Below are 18,068 nucleotides of genomic sequence, written 5' to 3' on the forward strand. Positions count from 1 at the left end.
ATCGATAAACGAACAACAAAAGCTACACCCAGAGAAAACAGTCCTGAGACCCGCAGAGTTTCACTCAGATTTAAATATTTATTTAGATTTGATATTTATATTTGCCCCGAAAGTGGAAATATTAAAATGGAAGTAGTTTCACTTATATTTTGGCATTAATAAAAAAATATTTGATATAAATATATTTCATAATTAAAAGAAATATATACATATATCATAATTAAAATAATAATAAATATATTTCATATTTAAATGAATTATTTTCATACATAAATTAAATATATGTATTTGTTACATGCTCAATGTATTATATTTATTTTTAAGATGTTTTATGTTGAGCGTATTAAAGAGATTCTTTTAAATACATTTATAATCTAATCTCAGTGAATATTATTTAATTATTTTAATATTATTTTTGTAATTAAAATCCGTAAATTTAAATATGGGGGTCTATCAGTACCTCTTCTGAAGATTGTTGCAATTTTTTATTGAATTTGATTGTTGTTGGCCCAAGCCCAACGAATTTAAATATTTTTTGAAACTAACTTATTATTAAATTAAATTAATTGAGCTTGTTACATTTTATTTTAAATAACTACATAAATTACATAAATTTCCTACGAAATATTCCACACATAAAAAAATATATAAAAATCATACTTTAATATCATAAAATTTATAAGCATTTTATATATTTTTTAATAATATTTATTAATATATTAAAAACGTAAATTCTATAAATTCTTTTGCAGATGTGCAAGTTCTTGGTTCACATTTCTGAGTAAAATTCTGAATAACATTTCGGATCACATTTCTGGATACCTTTCTAAAATTCAAAGCCGAATTTCCTGTTTTCTAATGGAATAATAGAATTCTTGTAAGTATAAAATTGAAATTATATATGAATTTTCTACTCCTTCACCCAACTTTCTATGACATTTATTATGCATGGGCCCATGTGCATAAAATTATTAAGTAAAATTTCTTTTATCCCTTTTTGTAGTCAGAGTAGAATGGGATAATTATACTTTAAGCGTTTTACCCCCCAAATACGTATTCCCGTACTCATCTGCAATCTGCATATAAGGTCTTAGATGGATTACCCTTTCAAATATATTGCATTTCCCTCTGGCCGAAGTGTCCATCCCTGCACTTCCCCATCCTCATGGGTAGGAATCGCTTTAAGAACTCTTAGAGTTTGAGTTTTTGATCTGCTGTGTCTGCGTCTGTTGCTGCCACCCCATTGGAAAGAAGAGAACACCACGCGGATGAGTGTGTGTCCCACTCTCCCTGCCCCTGCTGCCACTCTCCCACTCTGCCGCTCTGCCGCTTTTCTGTTTAATTTTCAGGCCTGCTCATTAATCAAATGATGCCTTATTTGCAATTGCCCTGCTCCAACCGTTGCTCCAACCCGTCCACCCATCCACCCATCCACCCATGCGGATTCCCGAGTTTTATAAATGGGCTACGAAATGGCCTAGGCATGCCCCTTGTCCCCTCCCCCGTTCGCATGCCACTCTTTGGGTCGCTTAATTTATTTGTAAATATTAACACATAAATTGCTCATGAAGAACGTTTCGGATCGCTGTTCCGGGGATTTGTGTGGAGCTCTCGGGGGCATTTATCAATATTTTATTGGCCCCATAAGCGTATTAATTGTCAGGGTTACCCTTTCCCTGTATGTGCGTGTGTGTGTGTGTGTGTAGGAGGAAGGGAATTAATTAGTCGTCACTGGCACTGTGCACCCATTACGAGTATGTCTCCGTCCACTGTCCGTTCAATCTGTCTCCATGGAGATGTGGAGAAAGATGCAAAATGCAAAATTCATACGCAACAAAACTGACCGCAAACAAAACTGGAATGACATTGATGATGGGTGGGTGGGGGGCCCATGGGGATCTGGCAGGGGCATGAATCAGGGACTGCTCATGACAAGTGCACACGAATGAGTTTCATGAGCTGAAGTCTTCCGGACAGAGTACGGGAGAAGTACGGAAGGGCCAGGCCACATCATCAAAATAAGAGGGCTCCGGAATGATGATTTCCCTTGGCTGACTTCCAGATGCTCTTTGAATGATGCGGAGAGACAGAACACTGGGCGATTATGCACCACCCCGAAAAGAGCTATTCCCTTTCAAAGTTCATAGGTTACTCCTTTGCCTATGCCATGTCCAGGCAACCAAAGCCTGGAGAGGTTCTCCCCGAAAATGTTAGAGTATTCAAAGCATACTTCTTCCGGGGTTCCAGTTGAGTGACAGCTGCTTGCCAGTCGGACGTTTTCTGTGTGGTTTGAGCTAACCATTCGCTGAGTCCCAGTCCCAGTCCAAGTCCCAGTTCCAGTCCAGACCCGTCGGACGGAACACAGAGAGAGAGAGTCCTCCCTCCTAGACACATGAAAATGACATGATGCTCTGATGCTCTCTGTGTGGATCCAACAGCTCTGACGATGGCTGCCCTGTCCGGCAGCCAGCTCATGCTGAAAAATCCTGTTGACGAGGATAAAATGCAAAAACAGTTTTGTGGAGGAGGCAGGAGTCGGTGGAAAGTTAAGTGAAGTGTAGACACACTGTCAGGCCCTGCATCTTGTGCGGGGCGGGGCGGGGCGGGGCGTGGCGGGGCATGGCTCTGGTCGAGATCCGAGAGTCTGGGATAAGTTTATTGTTGTATGTGCCACACGAATTGTTTTCTGGTCAAATCTGTCACTCGGCCTGTCCAACTGTCACTGGGCAAAACGAAAGGAAAGGAATGGAAAGGAATGGGAAGGAAAGCAAAGTTAAGGAAAGGACATGACATCGGGCCTATAGGACCAGTTGAACTTTAACCCAGGCACAAAACCCACAAAATGCACAAGTTTTGAAGTAGATTGATGATTGTATTGCCAGAGGAATCTGTCAGACAGAGAGAGATTCAAATTGAAATTAGTTTTGCGGCAGGGCTGGTCCTCTCACCTGATGAATGAACTCTGTCCGGGCCCCCACCCACTTAGTCCCCCCCTTTCCATTTAGGCGTAATCTACACTTACCCTTGGCCAGGCCTCTGTTCTCCTTGTAAGCGAAACCACACTCGGATTACGAGGCGGAGAAATAAAGCTTACGAGGAGGAGGATGGTTACGTGATGTGGAGTTTCCTCTGAGAAAATAGAGACCCGCCGCCCCGCGGGGCCTTGTGCTTATGGCCGATTACACACAAAGACATTTCGCCGACGGCTCTACGGGATCGGTCCGGCACACATCTCCCTCCAATGCCCCATGCCCCATGCCGCATGCCACATGCTGATTTCAATTTCTCGCAGCGCGCAACATGAAACGCTACAAAATATAATAATGATGACGATTGCCTGGGCATTACTTTTTCAGTCAAGTATCTTCGGGGCCTTTGCGCATTTCTTGATTTCTCAATGATAGAGAGAGCCCACAGACGAGAGCCCAGAGTCGGCCTCTTTCTTTCGGGATTTCTTTATTATTGTGCGTCCCCGATACGTTCGACTTCCAGTCCGACTCCGACCGCATGTGGTGGCAGCTCAAAGAGTATTCCCAGCCGAAAAAAAAACAAAAAAAAACAGGGACCCGACCGTTCAATTCATTCATGAAAACCGTCGACTAATTCAAGTTGAAATGTGTGAAACAACAAGCGAAGGAAGGAAGCCAACGCTAATGATTAATGTATGAACACACTGAAAAGAGTCGGAAAGAGTCGGAACAGAGTCTCCTCTCCATCCAGTAGCCATGCTGCGCTGCCGCTCTGCTGCTCTGCCGCTCTGTCGATCGCACTGAGTGTCATTAAGGTTGACTGGAGCGCAGCTGGACTGCGCCTACGGACCTCTCCCAGCTGCAGTTTCAGCTCCAGCTCCAGGCCCGCTCCTAACTAGAACTCCAACCGTCAACTGGCGATGAAAATGGTGAAAATGTCAAATCGTTTTTAGCGCAAAATGCGATTTGGTGCAACTCAATACACAGCGACCCAGCAGCAGCTCCAGTTCCAGCTTCAACTCCGGTAATTGCCAGCCAGAAGTGAGTTCATTTGAGCGCACGCTCATGCATCATGCATGATCATCATCATCTCGAAACGGGACTGGGAATGGGTACGAGTACGGGTACGGCTATGTGTTGTGTTTGGGGATCATGAATCGGATGGATCGCCGCTGACGGGGCGTAAATAAATCCAATTTGTTGCGCGCGTGAGCGTTTGACTTTTTGTGTGCGGATCGATCGTTGTGCCTCTTCTATCAGCCATGCCATGCCATCCGTCGTCTATATATCATCGTCTTTGGCTTTCCGGTTGCCACAACATGTCAATCATGGGCTCCCCGGCATACCCCTGGTATCAAACGCATTTTCTATTGTTTCGTTTTCTTTGGTTTCTTTGCCATTAATTTATTGTGATCGCTTCGTTTTGCAGCTTTGGCTGATGATTTTATAATGGGATTTCAGTTCAAGCTTTCTGTTCGGTTCGGCCATAAGCCCGATTGAAGTATGGCTGCAAGGTGTACCGTGAGATGAGGCCATAAAGCGTAACGAAACGGCGATCATGATTGTGATTGTCCATAATAATGTGTGCTGCTTTGGTTTCTAAGAAAAGAAACCACTTCTTCGGGGTATATCCAATTCGTATTACGATCTCTTTAGCCCCTCCTTAACTTTCCCATTTGCTATTTGCTATTCCTTTGATCTTTCTCAACAGATTCATTCCCAATTCCCCCTCACCCCCTTCTCATGGTATGACTTATGGCTCTCCCGTTTTCTTGTGCTGCAAATAAAAAACCCATAAATCGAATTGCCATTCATAAACATGACACCCCTAATGAGAATAAACTAAAGCAACAAATCCAAATCCAAATACAATATTCGAGAGACCAAGAAGCCCCCCTCCCTCCCTCCCCCTACTATATCATAAATAACCGAAAATGGGGGGAAAAACTGCAAAAGGAAATGGAAGCTGGAAGCTGGAAAATGCCTGGGCATAATAGAAAATTTTTCGTTAAACGCCAGACGCAAGGCATGGGGCGTGGGTCGTGGGGCATGGGGCATGGGGCACAATGAGAAAATCCAGAGACAGAGACAGACTCCCAACGATGGAACCACTTGTTTTATAGCTGGCTATATTTTTGCATGCAGACATGGCCAAGAACGGGGTGCAAGAGGGGTTGCGGGGGGGTCTCAAAGGAGGAAGGGTGGCGACTGGCAGCAATGGCAGTGCCCACCGCCTGAGAGCGACAAAAAGACGTTAATCACGTTGAGTTATGTGACATTCTTATATCTCTGCGCCACCAAAGTGTCACGTACGCATTTGTTCCAAGCCAACAACTGCTCCTCCACGGCGAGGGCGGTGGCAGCGGAGGGGCTCTTGTGTGGGAGTTTGAGCCAGAGCTGGAGTTGGAGTTGGAGATCTCGGGATGGGCCCAATGGGTATGCGATGGGTTACTAGCTGTTGTTGCTGCTGCTGCTGCTGTCAGTTGTCCATTGTTATGGTTGTTGCTGCTGCTGCTGTTACTTGCTGCAGTTTTCATACTCTTACAGAAGGGTATTATGGTTTAAGGAGCATCTAAGATACTCTTTCAGCACTTGAACAGCAAACAATTATCATAACTGCAAAAGACACAATAGAACCCATAGAAATATGTATGTACAGTAGGGGGCAAGCCTTCGCGCTTCGTTCGTGCGTCAACCTCCGGCTCACGCGCTTCGCTTCGGTCCGTTACTCGCTTCGCCCGCGCAGATATGAGTAAGGTATCATTCGATGGCGAGGACCCGAAAGATTGCTATGTAATACAGAGATAATCGAAACTATAGATCTGATAGAGTATCCTCTGCTTCGAATCGTACCCTTTTTTCCTTGCACTCTCGTGTCGTTTCTTTTCGCCAGTCTGTTAGGGTTTTTATCGCCTGGATACAGACCTAGAACTCATTCCCGTACTCCCTTCTGGAGGAGGCGGACTCCTCCCACCTTTAGCTCCGCCAGCCGTGTGGCATATGCCACACACTCCAGCGATTCAAGTCTTTCCGAAAGGTTTTTCTGTTTTTCTGGTTTTCTCCCCTTTTATATTTGTTTGCAAAGTTTTTCCTTCGTTCCGTGATTTTTTATGCTTGCGTTACAAAACACAACGCAACGCCCGAGACAAAAGAGGATTTTTCTTATTTTGCTTTTGTCATATGTGTTCTTGTGTGTTCCTTTGTTCTTCCCTTCATTCTGTAGGTTTTTGCCATTGTCAACACTCGGGGACTCTCTCTTACATCTTCCATCCAGTATTCGGTATTCAGTATCCAGCATCCAACATCCAACATCCAGTATCCTTGTTTGCGGCTGTTTTGGGTGCAAATTGCACTTTTGTTGGAACAAATGCGAGGCAAGGCAACACTGCCACAAGCAACAACATTTTGCCACTCCACACATGTGAAAAGAACGGTTTTTCGTGCATGAATCTCGGTATGGGTATGGGTTGCTTTTCATTTCGCTTAACTTTTCACTTTTTCCACTCATTTTCAGACAACAGAACTTTCCCCGTCGTCGTTTTCGTCGCTGTCACCGTCGCCGTAGCCGTTGTCTGTGTCATTTCTGTTGTCTGTTGCCTGTTTTCTGCCTCTGGCTCTGCCTCTGACTCTGCCTCTGCCTCTGCCTCTGCCGCTGACAGTTTGACTTATGCGACTTATGCAATCCTGAAATTAGTGTTTTATCCATTGCAGCAGGGACTTTACTTTGTTTTCCTCCCGTTATGGATGAGAATAATGTCATGTGTCAGTTGGATAATCAACAGAAGATTGTATGATCTATACTCGTCTACGCGTAGGACAAAGGTTGGATACAAAGAAGGTTTCCTCGTAGCCTTTGTCTTTACTTACAATATAAATATGCACTACTACTACTATGTATGGACTTACTTACACGCCTCCATCTTCGAAATGTTGGCATTGGAGCCCTACATGAACCCTAATCGTTTCGATGCAATTTGGTATTCCCTTTTTTCGGTCAGTTAGAATTCTTATTCCTTCAAAACCCTCGCCCAAAATGAACTGAACGAAGTGGGTAGCATCAGTTTTACTGTTTCAGATCCGAAAACTTCGGTTTTTCTTCGCGCTCACTCTCCATTTAGTTTTCTTGTAGAGAGAACGAAAAAGCAACATACAAATGCCATGATTTTTGACTTCTCTTCTTCCTGAAAATATACGTAATGATCTAAACGAAGCAGTTATCATCATGGTAGAGCCGAAAATTTCGGTTTGTTGTCGCGCTCACTCTCCACTTGTTTTCTAGTAGAGAAAACAAGAAAGCAACACAGAAATTACTGTATCTTTGCCTTTCCTTCTGCCTAAAAATATTCTCCCTAGATACGCAAATTTCTGTTTTTTCTCGCGCTCACTCTCAATTGGATAGAGGGATAGTAGACGGCACGATTTGCTGCATTTTTGCCATTTCTTCTACCTAAAAATATCCATAATGATTGGATGCATTTAATATACGCATGATTATGGCTGGGATTCTATGAATACTGTGGATTCAGGCAGTGCTCTAGTTGGAATGTTAGCAAGACGCCTAAAGAATAGTTCATACAATACAATTATTCGCATAAATGAATGTCTAGTGTCCCTAAGAATGTCCCATTTAATGCAATGCTAGAACCACTCCAAAGCTTTAAATAATTTTAATATTTCCGCCAAGAGTTGCACCAAGTTTTAGATCGCTGTTCAAACTACTTTCAGTTCGCAGTTAAATCCTAAAGAGAACTGTCTGTCATATCCAGAGCAGCTCTACTCATTCATGATTATTATTTCCTGTCTCGACGAAAACTTTTCTGGCCCCGAATCTCCACCATCAAAGCGAGCCGTGCCGAGCCGCTTTTTCGTTAATTTTGACAAATTGAGGCTCATCAGACCCGCAGCGAGGGGGGAATTTTGTCCCAAATGGTTTAGAAAAATGCTCGAGACGGGAGGGGAAACAAAAGTAAATTAATTACGCATTTCAATCATTTTGAAATGTATCTTTTCCGTGCCCCAAAATGGGCGCATCATTTGTCAGAGAGAGCAGCACGAAAGTGCGCGAAAGGCGTCAATGGATTCGGGAAAGAGGAGTGGGAATGGGCATGGGCATGGTATAGGTATAGGTATAGGTATCGCTGTAGGATGGTAAACAGAAACCCATCAATTCAGAGACTTTGTCGGCAGAAGCAATAATCAAAAGTTGTAATTATGTATTATTTATTTTTTATTTATTGTGCATTATTCACAGCGAGAGACTCGGCCATCGGCCCAGACGCCAATTCCGCGTCTGATTTATGGTTGATAAATTTATGAAAATCTTTCATGCCGACCCTTTGGGGGCCCCCGGCCTGTCCGGCCAAGAGCCGACCGACTGCCTGGATGGGTATTGGGTATGGGTTGGTAACTCATCAATATCATTAATCATAAAATTAAGTATCATTTATATTAATTTATTATTGTGCCACAGAAATTTCAACAGAGCATTCGTTGGCTCCATTCCCCGCTGAAGCTACCCTGATTTATCATATAATGCTCATTATCATCGTTATTTCTCTCATGATGATGTTGTGCTCATTTTCGACAGTCTCACGTCTCTCTCTCTCTCTCTCTCTCTCTCTGCGGCACACTCTGTCTCTGTCTCATTCACAGCCCATCATTAATCAGCTGCTGGCTCTGCTCCTCTGGCATCCCTCTCTTTCATTGTCATTAGCTCACGCTCTCCCTCGCTCTCTTTCTCTCTCTCTCTGTCGCCGCTGTCTTCGTCTCGTTTCGTGCTCGGGCTCGGGGCCGTGTAATTAATTATGCTCTTTTGTATTCTACCGACAATTTTCAGTGCTTTATGCTCTCTCCCTCTCTCTCCGTCTCTCTCTGGGCTCTCTTCTGGGCTGCTTATGAAATATCGCATATAAATTGGAAACACTTAATCATTTCGATTTACATTTTAATTAAAATATTATATATCAAAATGAGTCCCCGATGATCAGATGCCGGCTAGCGGCACTCCATAACTGGACGCCGGGGGGCGCTTAACCCAAAAACATGTGTCGGCGGTTAGGGATCCGGTTTTGGGGAATCCCTTAATATCTCTGGTCTCCCAACTCCAATTAAGAGATACATTTTGGGGCAAAATAAACCTTCAACTATTTATTGAGCACTCTATTAAATTCCTGTCTGCTCCTGCTCGAGTTCCATTCATCCATTCATTGGGCGACTGGGTGTCAAAGGGCATGCCAATGAAAAATAATAATGGAATCCTTTGGCCCACACCAAAACAGAAAGAGAAGAGACCCAGCCATTCACCCAGGAATCATTATCAAACAAACAATGGACGGGTCAGAGCCAGAGTCAGAGCCATAACCAGACGTCGAGATGGAGTCAGAGTCAGAGCCAGGAAAGGAGTAGGAGCAGGAGTACGAGTACGAGTCAGAGCCAGGAACAGAAATAACCAAAGCCCGATGCACACAAGGAGCTAAAAAAATTAAAACTGAACCCAAACCCAAACCCAAAACCAAGCCCAAAGGCAGGGCACACAAATCGAATGGCAAACAGGGAACTCGAACGGGAAGCACGACGATGTGGATGTGGATGTGGAGGTGCTGCGGCGGTGCAAGCAGCTCCTTGGCCAATTCACAATTTAACAAACTAATAAATATTTTGCTTTCGGTGCCTTCCGGTGCTCCAAAGGACATGGATATGCCCTACCGAAAATAGAGCAATTCCTTTGGCATCTGCGAGGGAGCGAGCGATAGAGAGCGATAGAGAAGGAAAGAACGAAAGGGAAGAATAATATAAATCAAAGGTTGCACTAAACTTTGGCCTGCTCGATGTCGTTGCCAGGATAACAGCAAGAACGATGAGTATTGCCTGGAAGCTGCTCTGCTGCCGCTGCAAGTGGAGATGGCAGCGTGAGAGTAGGATTTGAGAGCACTCACGAGGGAGAGAAAGAGCTGTCTGGAAGCCTTCAGAGCACTCTTCTTGGAAATCGATTGCCACTGCAACAAATGCGATCTTGGGGCATGCTACGAGATATTCCTGAAGAGACTGCGATAACACTTCTAGCACATCCTCGTGTCACGAGCTGTCTCTCATCTCCCATGGTTTCTGCAGTGGGAAGCCATCTTTTGCCTGGCTGATAACTTGATAGGTGCAGGCTGCATTGTTGTTAGCATAGTTGTTGCTGTGCTGCTGCCAACAAGGACACTTTGGTGTTGGATTTAAGGAGCAGACACACAGAGTGGCAGAGGGGCAGTGGGGCAGAGAGAGAGAGAGAGAGAGAGAGAGAGAGATGATACTGACTGGGGATCCGCACATGGCTTGCAACTGCCAGGCTGTCGGATATGCACTGACATAAATTGCTTCAACTGACAACGGCAGGGTCGGGGAGCAGGAGGAGGACTGGAGATGGGCGATGGATACTGCAGGATGCCCGGGACCTTGCCCCATGATTACTGCCTGCCGTCTCCGTCTCAGCTCTCGGATCTCTGTGCTCTGCTCTGCTCTGCTCTGCTCTGCTCCGCTCTGGATTGTGCCGCTGCCTCTGTCTCTGCCTCTGCTGGGGCAATAACTTTTCTCTGTTCGGGGGGGTCCCGTCTGCTGCTTTGGGGTAAAATTAATATTAAAATGGAAGCATCGCCTTCGTCCGATGTCCGACGTGGCACGACGCATTGCACTGCACGGAAGGACCTTGCCTCCCCAGTCTCCATTTTTCTCGAGGACAGAGCAGGCTATGTGCATGGGCATGGGCATGGCAGGGACAGGGACAGGGCAACGCCAGTCAGTGCCAGGGCAAAGGACATTTCCAATTTATTTACGCTCAGAGGCACTTTGTCTGCTGCTCTGCTGCTCTGCTTCTCTCTTCTGCAGAACTCTTACTCCTTGTAGGGGCACGAGCTCCTGTTTGGGCTCTTGGACCATTCTTTTTTTCCCCACTGCATATGACAGTATTTGTGTAGCCTGTCAGGGGAGGCCAGAGAGGGACAGAGAGGGACAGAGAGAGACAGAGACAGAAACAGACAGATGGTGAGAGTGGGTGGTCGTGCATCTCTCTCGCCTTTTTGCTAGCTTGCTTTCTATTTTTGACAGCAAAATGTTCCTTCTGGTTGTGTTAGCGTGAAAAGTGTTGAAAGGTGTGAAAATGAAAATTTACTACTTGCCGCCAAGATTTATGCTGCCCAATATTTCTGCACTCCTTCTCTGAGCAGACGGATAGGGGCGCGAGGCGGGGCACAGGGCGCACAGGTCGTACAGGTCGGGTCAAGGGCCATGACATGGCCATGGACTCTGACGACAAGTTATGCTGATCTAAATAAAGTGCAACGCAGGAAAGGATGTTTTTTATCATCTCCTCTCTGTGGGTGATGGATGATTGCGTGATTATCTGTCCTTGTTCTGGTGATAGTTTCAGGAATTTGTATGCGAGTTTTCCTTTGACATTAATGTCTATCCTTTTGTAGGGTTTCTACATCATTTAGTTGCATTTTCTTGAAGGGAATGCATAAACATGGTCTCTGATTAATCTCTGCTCAAGTATCAATAACCGCCTTCGTGGGAGATCTATATGTAAATGTTTCTTCACTGATTGGCTCATAGATTGCCAAACAAGCTTAGACATACTTCACGCCTGTCTGTCTGTCATGCCCATTGTCATCGATTGGCATTCTAACTTGACATATCCCCACAGCAACAGCAGCAACAGCAAATCCTGTGTCAAGCATCCTGACACGCACATGATAAATTATTATCTGCAGACTATGGTGATGAAGGAGACGATAGAGGAGGCGGCGGCTGTGCCAGGAGGAGGAATCCCTCTGGCTTTGGCTGCACTCTGTGCCCTCTGTGCACTTTGCACTTCGGCACAATATATATTTAAAAGGCAGAGGGACAGGAACCGGAACAGAGCTAGGATCGAAAGGATTGCCAGCAAGGGGGCGGACATGGCCAACGAGGGAGATAGAACGCATGCATAGAGCAGGATGGAGGGTGGGGGATGGAGGATGGAGGATGGACCAGAATGAATCTGATCTCTCAGCTTTATTTTACGTGGCGGTTCCTCAGGGAGGGATTTCAACCACGGCGTCTAATGTTTATTTGCAGCTTAGCCTCGATTAGTGCGATATATATACATATATCACGCCATCACGCACCACCGCTACATACGCAGGAACCTGGTACGATGCGCCAGTTAGCGCCCGTAAAGAGAAGCTATAGCTATGTACATAGCGACTCTTCCGGTACCAATTGAAAGTATCCTGGTCGGGCATACAATCCCCCTTGGTGTGGGGCGAGGTGTATCTAACACGTCTTCCGATCTATGGGTCTCGGCACCCGGTTGAGAGCGCAACTCCACGAGGAGCCTAGCGGCTCTCCCCGCGTAACGTTTGGGTATCAACCACAGCCATGGAGGATGGACCAGCAAAAGTGTCCGGCAGCTCTCGAGTGCGACGCGTAAGTGGAGCGGTAAACAAGTGACCCGACCACGATGACTACTCTCGGCCACGCCCACTCGGGCGCCGCCCCACCCATATGGAAGGGAGAAGAGAGGAAGCGGAAGAAGATGGAGGTTGGAGAATGGAAGATGGCAGTCGAAGGAGAAGAATGAGAATGAGAATGAGGATGCGAATGAGGGCTAAATGTTGGCTGCAGTCGCTCAGCGGGCGGGCGCCATTTACCAAGTGTCAGAAGCAAAGCTAAAGCTATTGTCGACATGACTTTGGACAACAACAACCAGATGGCTACCCGGCTACCCGGCTCCCCGGCTCCTTCCCCCGTCCCCCCTGTCCCCTGAGTCGAAAAAGTGAAATGCTTTGTTGGCAATTGCCGGAGAGTTTCCCAAAGAGTACCCTGGTCCCCCTCCGCCTTCCCCCAGCATGTGTCAACTTCTTCTTCAACTGTGGAGGGATTTTACTCTCCGGCGGGTCAGACTCGAAGTCCAAGTGGAGGTCCAAGTCCAAGTCACGGCGGTGGCGATGGCGATGGGGCTGGCGGTGGCGGTGGCGGTGGCGGTGGCAGTGGAGGCGATAGAAAAGTGGGTGACAAGTAACCGGAAAATGTATTTTATTGTTTGCATCCGGACATTTCGTTTTTCCGACCTCTGCTCTCCAGAGCTCTCCTTCAGTCAGCCTCCGAGGGCACTCCTCCGCCACTGCCACTGCCACTCGCACAGCCACTGCCACTGCCATCTTCTGGCACTAAATTTGTCGAGTAATTGATGATATTGCACTTTTTCACCCAAAATCCATTCGAGAAGGAGAGCTGCAGATGTTCACAGAGCTGTGGGCGTTATTGTGGTAATGTCCTGGCAATGGAGACGAAGAAGAAATACTGCCCCTGACAGCCAGAAGGGAACGGAGCCAGCTCGTGCTGAAATAAATGAAAGGGGAGAAAATAAATCAAAGACTAGCATCATTTTTATAGGTGAATATTGGCCTATCCATGGGGTATATATTCTAGGCATAAACTGATCCATGATCACGAGTGAAACAGCTGTGAAAGACAGATCCTTCATATCAATTTAGATACTTATGGCTGTAGTCCTTCCGGCCATAATCTCTGTCTGTACTGGCCACCATATTCCTTGGTCCTGGGGCACATTCGAGCCCTGCCACGTTGATAGATTGTCTAAATGTGCTGCGTATGAATGAATGAATGAATGAATAAGCGAATGGAGGTAGAGCATGCCTCGGTCCACCCACAGCGCCTGGCTGTGGGCTCTTCTGTCCTGCCCCGATGCTTCCCCGAGATTGATGGCCAAAATGGCTGTTGAAACAACGTCGAGGCAGCCCAGCGACTGCCGCTCAATGAAGAAAAATAATCACCAACATCATTTATTTTCCGTTTTGCCTGCCGCCGTCGTACAGCACACATCAATCTTTCGCAACAGCCAAAGCAACAGCCAACTATCGACCATGACCATGCCTGGACTCGACTCGGACTCGGACTCGGACTGGGGACTGGGGGCGGTGGCCTGGAACTGGGGCCTGCTGATGTATACTTTTGTGAGCCTGACAGCTTCTGACATGGACGGGGATGTGAATGTGGACGAGGAGCTGAAGTCTGATGCGTGATGCCTGATGCTCGAAGCTTGAAGCCTTGGCGCAGCTGACAGACGACTTTTGACGTTTGTCTGCAATTAACGATGCCATTCCCAGTCGCTCAGTGTTGAAAAATGACTGCAGCTGCAGGTGAAAATGGCTCAGCAGAGTGTTGGTTAATGACATGACAACATACGGGAGTTCGTCCCCGCCAAGTCCTCCCCATCTTCAAGTCATTTAAATCATTAATTCCAATGACGACGACCCCACACACGCATCCCATCACTCAGCCAGAGTGATGTCAAAGATGGACGAGCGACAGACGATGGATGGATAGACGAGTAGAGGGAGTCGTCGAGTCAGAGTCAGAGTTAGAGTCAGAGTCGGGTCTCATCCTCGTTTGCTGGGACTAATTTGTGGCTCTCCTCTCGACTGAGATGCCCACAGTGGGGGGAATAGTACACCGAGCAAAATCGTTAAGATTGGGATGGCTTAGGGGAAACAGAAAGCTATCTATGGAAATGGTTTTCCTCTCAGTGTAGCCACAGCTTTTGATCCTGGCTGAGGCTCGTTACGTGTGTGTGACTGTGTCTGGTGGCTGTGACTCGGTTTTGTTGCAAGTCACTTGAAAAGTCATTAATCATTTTGGTGGGGAGGTTCGCTTTTTGCACCATTTTGGGGCGGAGTTGAGCCCCGTAGCTGTCGGAGTCGCAGCGACTGCGCTTTCGCGATGGATTCCGCCTCGGAGTGCTGCAAAAATCCATCACGCACCGAATGCCAACCACTCACATCGCCCAAAAGCAACGACCAACTTCCAACAGCCAACAGCGAACAGCCAACAGCCAACATCCAACAAACAGGCAACAGCTAACAGCCAACATCAATGTCAACGTCAGGCAGAGGCAGGACGCGGATGTGAGCGCGGACAAGGCGACGGCAGCGACGTCTGACAGGCGGAAGAAAAGCCACCCATCAAGTGGTAGAAAGGCAGAATGGGGGGCATGGTATGGTGGTGTGGTGTGGTAGGGGCGAGCCCGAATGAAAGTGCTTTGTGATTAGGAGTCAAAGCATATGCTTTTTAATTTGCATGTCAGTTTGCGGTGCTGGTTCGGCGGGTGATGTTCTGCTCGTAGATGGTCCGTTTAGATTAGTGTGTCTGTCTAAAGCGCCATGTGATTGCCAAGTGGGGGCTATTTCCATCAGCTTGCCATGCGGGTTGTACTGTGGGGTAAGTGGAGGATGAGTACTAAGTTCTTGTAGATGATCCAAACTTTACTTGAATTTTGGCACTTGTTTTGGATTACTTGTTCAATGACAGCTCAAATTGTAATAGCTGCCGCCAAATCGGTACATATATTAGTTATTTGTGGCATTACACTTTTGTTTTCGGCGTATGCCAGCTTAGATCTGGAATTTATATCGTTAAAAGTGCGAGAGACGTGTTTTAATCCTCGATTTCTTAGATGCATTTCGATATGACTACCGGCGCCATCTGCACACAAGAAAATGAAACTACTACACCACTCATGGCGTTTATGGCGGCCCTTTGCTATAAATTTTAGTTCATAGGGGGCGTACCAAAATTTAACCACGAATTTTATTGAAGAGCGTTTCCGCTATGATGGCCTTTTTTCTCTAATATGGCAATATTATTGGCAGAAAGGACAATCTAAGAAAAAGCTGGGTTGGAGACGAGTGAAGATTATTAATTTGTCTGCTTTTAACATAACAGACGACTTCAATGGCCAAGTGTCGTGTGACAGAAGCTAGTACTTCCTGGGAGGAATGATTTGCACGGTAAGGTGCATGTTGTCCTGCCTCATCGACAACCATGGGATCAATCCTTTCCCCACCTTTTCACTGTTCCGTTCAAAAATTTTTGCTACATTATTATACATTTTTATAGTTAAAGTAAAAGTTGTCAAAAAATGTTTTTCTTTTCTACGATTGTTTATCATTGCATTGAATGAATATGAAACTCAAAGACCACGAAAGTCTGGCCCCTCATGCATCTTAATTCAATCTTAAGCTATAATAGCTACCACCCAACCCCCTTCATGCCCACAATAAGACAGTTCAATGTTTGGTGGGCTCTGGTGGTCTAGGCCATTGTTTTATTGCCGTCTCAAATTAATGTTCGTGGTTCGCGATCAGTAGATATTAGTCGCAGAGTCCGTTGGCCCGTCCGCTGGGGCCACAGCAGCAGGGTCCGCCATTTCTACAAGGGTAGCAGCAGGGTCCGGAAGGTCCGCAGCGGGGTCTGCAAGGTCGGTGGCTGGGTCCCCAGCAAGGGCCGCAGGATCCGCAGCAGGGGCCGCAGCAAGAGCCGCAAGGTCCACAGCAAGGGTCGCACATGTTTGAGAAGTTAAGTTTCTAGAAATATTAGGATCCAGACTTATTCAATTCTGAAAATTTGTTTCTAATATTTTTACCTTGAACAAAACAAAAAATTTGAGTCGACAAAAATTTTAGGACCCACACAAAAATTTAGATGTTTCTTGGCTGATTGGTTCAGTGCGAATGAGAGAAATGGGAAGGGAGAAATAGAGCATGGGTTTGACAGAAGCCCAAACACACTTCACAGATGACTTGATGACTTTATTTGTACTATATATTTTTTGTATTAAGCCAATCATTTTAACATAGCAAAACAATTCATAGCTGACAAAATCTTGTAATATTACTTCTCCGTAATTCTCCATCTGTTTATTTAGAGCTATGTTCTGCTTCTGCAATTCTTCTTTAAAGTTTTCAGGTTTCTTCAGCATTGGCTCTTCATAATGTAACTTTTAGTGCTTTATCCCTTTCAGATGCTGCATGTTCTGCCCAACCGTAGTCATATCGTCCTGTGGGTCCAGGCGGATTCTGTGAGGAGGCATTGGTAGTACGGCATCGTCGGGGTTTTTTGCTTTCCCACATACGTCTCCACAACGGTTGTCCTTATGTCCTTGGGCGACTCGGACCACTCCGATTAGCACAGAGCAAAAAATTTTTGCCTAGTATCGAGCTTCTGTTTGGTTTAAGGTGACTACTCTATTATTTATTATAAAAATAATAAGATTAAAACCATTTTATATATTTTCCAGAACTTCTACGGATCAAAAACATGTGGGCCTTGTGGATCGTGTTCTCCCATGTGCTGTGGAGGCTTCTGTAGTGGCTGTCGCTGAGTAATAACGACAATCGACAGGATCTATGCCTTCCATCAACGCTCTGGTGACAGCTGCAGAAAGCTAGAACTCAAAGCTGCCTCAAAAAAATAGCTTTAGGCTAGTTTTATGATAGTTTTAAAAATAAACCATTTAAAAATAAAACAATTTCGAATATAAAAATTTCACAAATCTTATTATTTTTGATGTATTTGGGACACCTCAGGTGGATACTGGATTGGATTATTTGCTTAGTAATATGAGCCATCTTTTAGGCTGAACTGAAACTGCGGAGATCCCTGATCCTTAATAAGGATATCATCAGATCAGGGATATTTTTTCGGAACCCAGTTACGCTCTGAACGGCCCACAATCAGCATGGAAAATTAAATATTTTTGATCATTGATATCCTTGGTCCTTGAAAAGGACTTCATAAAACCAGGGACATTTTGCCGATCACAGGAAGCCGTCGCACGCCCAGATCGGGCCATAAATAGCGGAGAAAATGAATATTTTTGATCCTTGATATCATTGGTCCTTGAAAAGGACTTCATAAAATCAGGGACATTTTGCCGATCACAGGAAGCCGTCGCACGCCCAAATCGGCCCACAAATAACGGAGAAAATAAAATTGGCTTATAACTGTCTTTAAAAATGTAGTTCAAGAAATCGCCAATGGGGGCGCCACCGTACAAAGGGAAAAAACTCGCGTGGGATAGCCTAAATCTGGCTGGGATACCAGGGGAACAGAAATCAGCAGAAGGTAACTGAAATTTTTTTAAAATTTGCGCCCCCCCCCCCCCCCCCCCCAAAGTATGCAACACGAATTTTTTGCATTTCCTTTTTTTTTTTTTTTTTCATGTGGAAAATTTGTATTTTATTGTAAACAAGTTTACTGCTACCTTTCGTGGCAACT

At 45.6% G+C, this 18,068-nt stretch overlaps 2 long non-coding RNA genes across 6 annotated transcripts in view; one reads left to right on the forward strand and one right to left on the reverse strand.

The window, feature by feature from the left end:
* LOC117188805 overlaps positions 1–17,318 on the forward strand; it is a 59,832-nt gene extending 42,514 nt beyond the window's left edge. Inside the window, exons 4-6 of one of the 4 annotated variants that reach the window (XR_004472858.1) lie at positions 753–877; positions 16,813–17,026; positions 17,089–17,318. This is a non-coding gene — a long non-coding RNA (uncharacterized LOC117188805). Of the gene's footprint in view, positions 1–752; positions 878–16,583; positions 16,693–16,812; positions 17,027–17,088 lie in introns of those variants that run through there. The other 3 variants (XR_004472859.1, XR_004472857.1, XR_004472860.1) reach the window with 3 other exon arrangements.
* On the reverse strand, positions 15,209–16,545 carry LOC117188802. 2 transcript variants are annotated; one of them, XR_004472852.1, is made up of 3 exons: positions 16,435–16,545; positions 15,307–16,375; positions 15,209–15,223 (listed from the first exon to the last, which is right to left on the reverse strand). It is a non-coding gene; the product is annotated as an uncharacterized LOC117188802 (long non-coding RNA). The 2 variants fall into 2 exon arrangements; XR_004472851.1 differs by having other exon boundaries at positions 15,279–16,375.
* Positions 17,319–18,068: the final 750 nt, after the last annotated feature.

The sequence above is a fragment of the Drosophila miranda genome, chromosome 4 (assembly GCF_003369915.1).
Source record: "Drosophila miranda strain MSH22 chromosome 4, D.miranda_PacBio2.1, whole genome shotgun sequence".
In the NCBI taxonomy this organism is placed as follows: Eukaryota; Metazoa; Arthropoda; class Insecta; order Diptera; family Drosophilidae; genus Drosophila; species Drosophila miranda.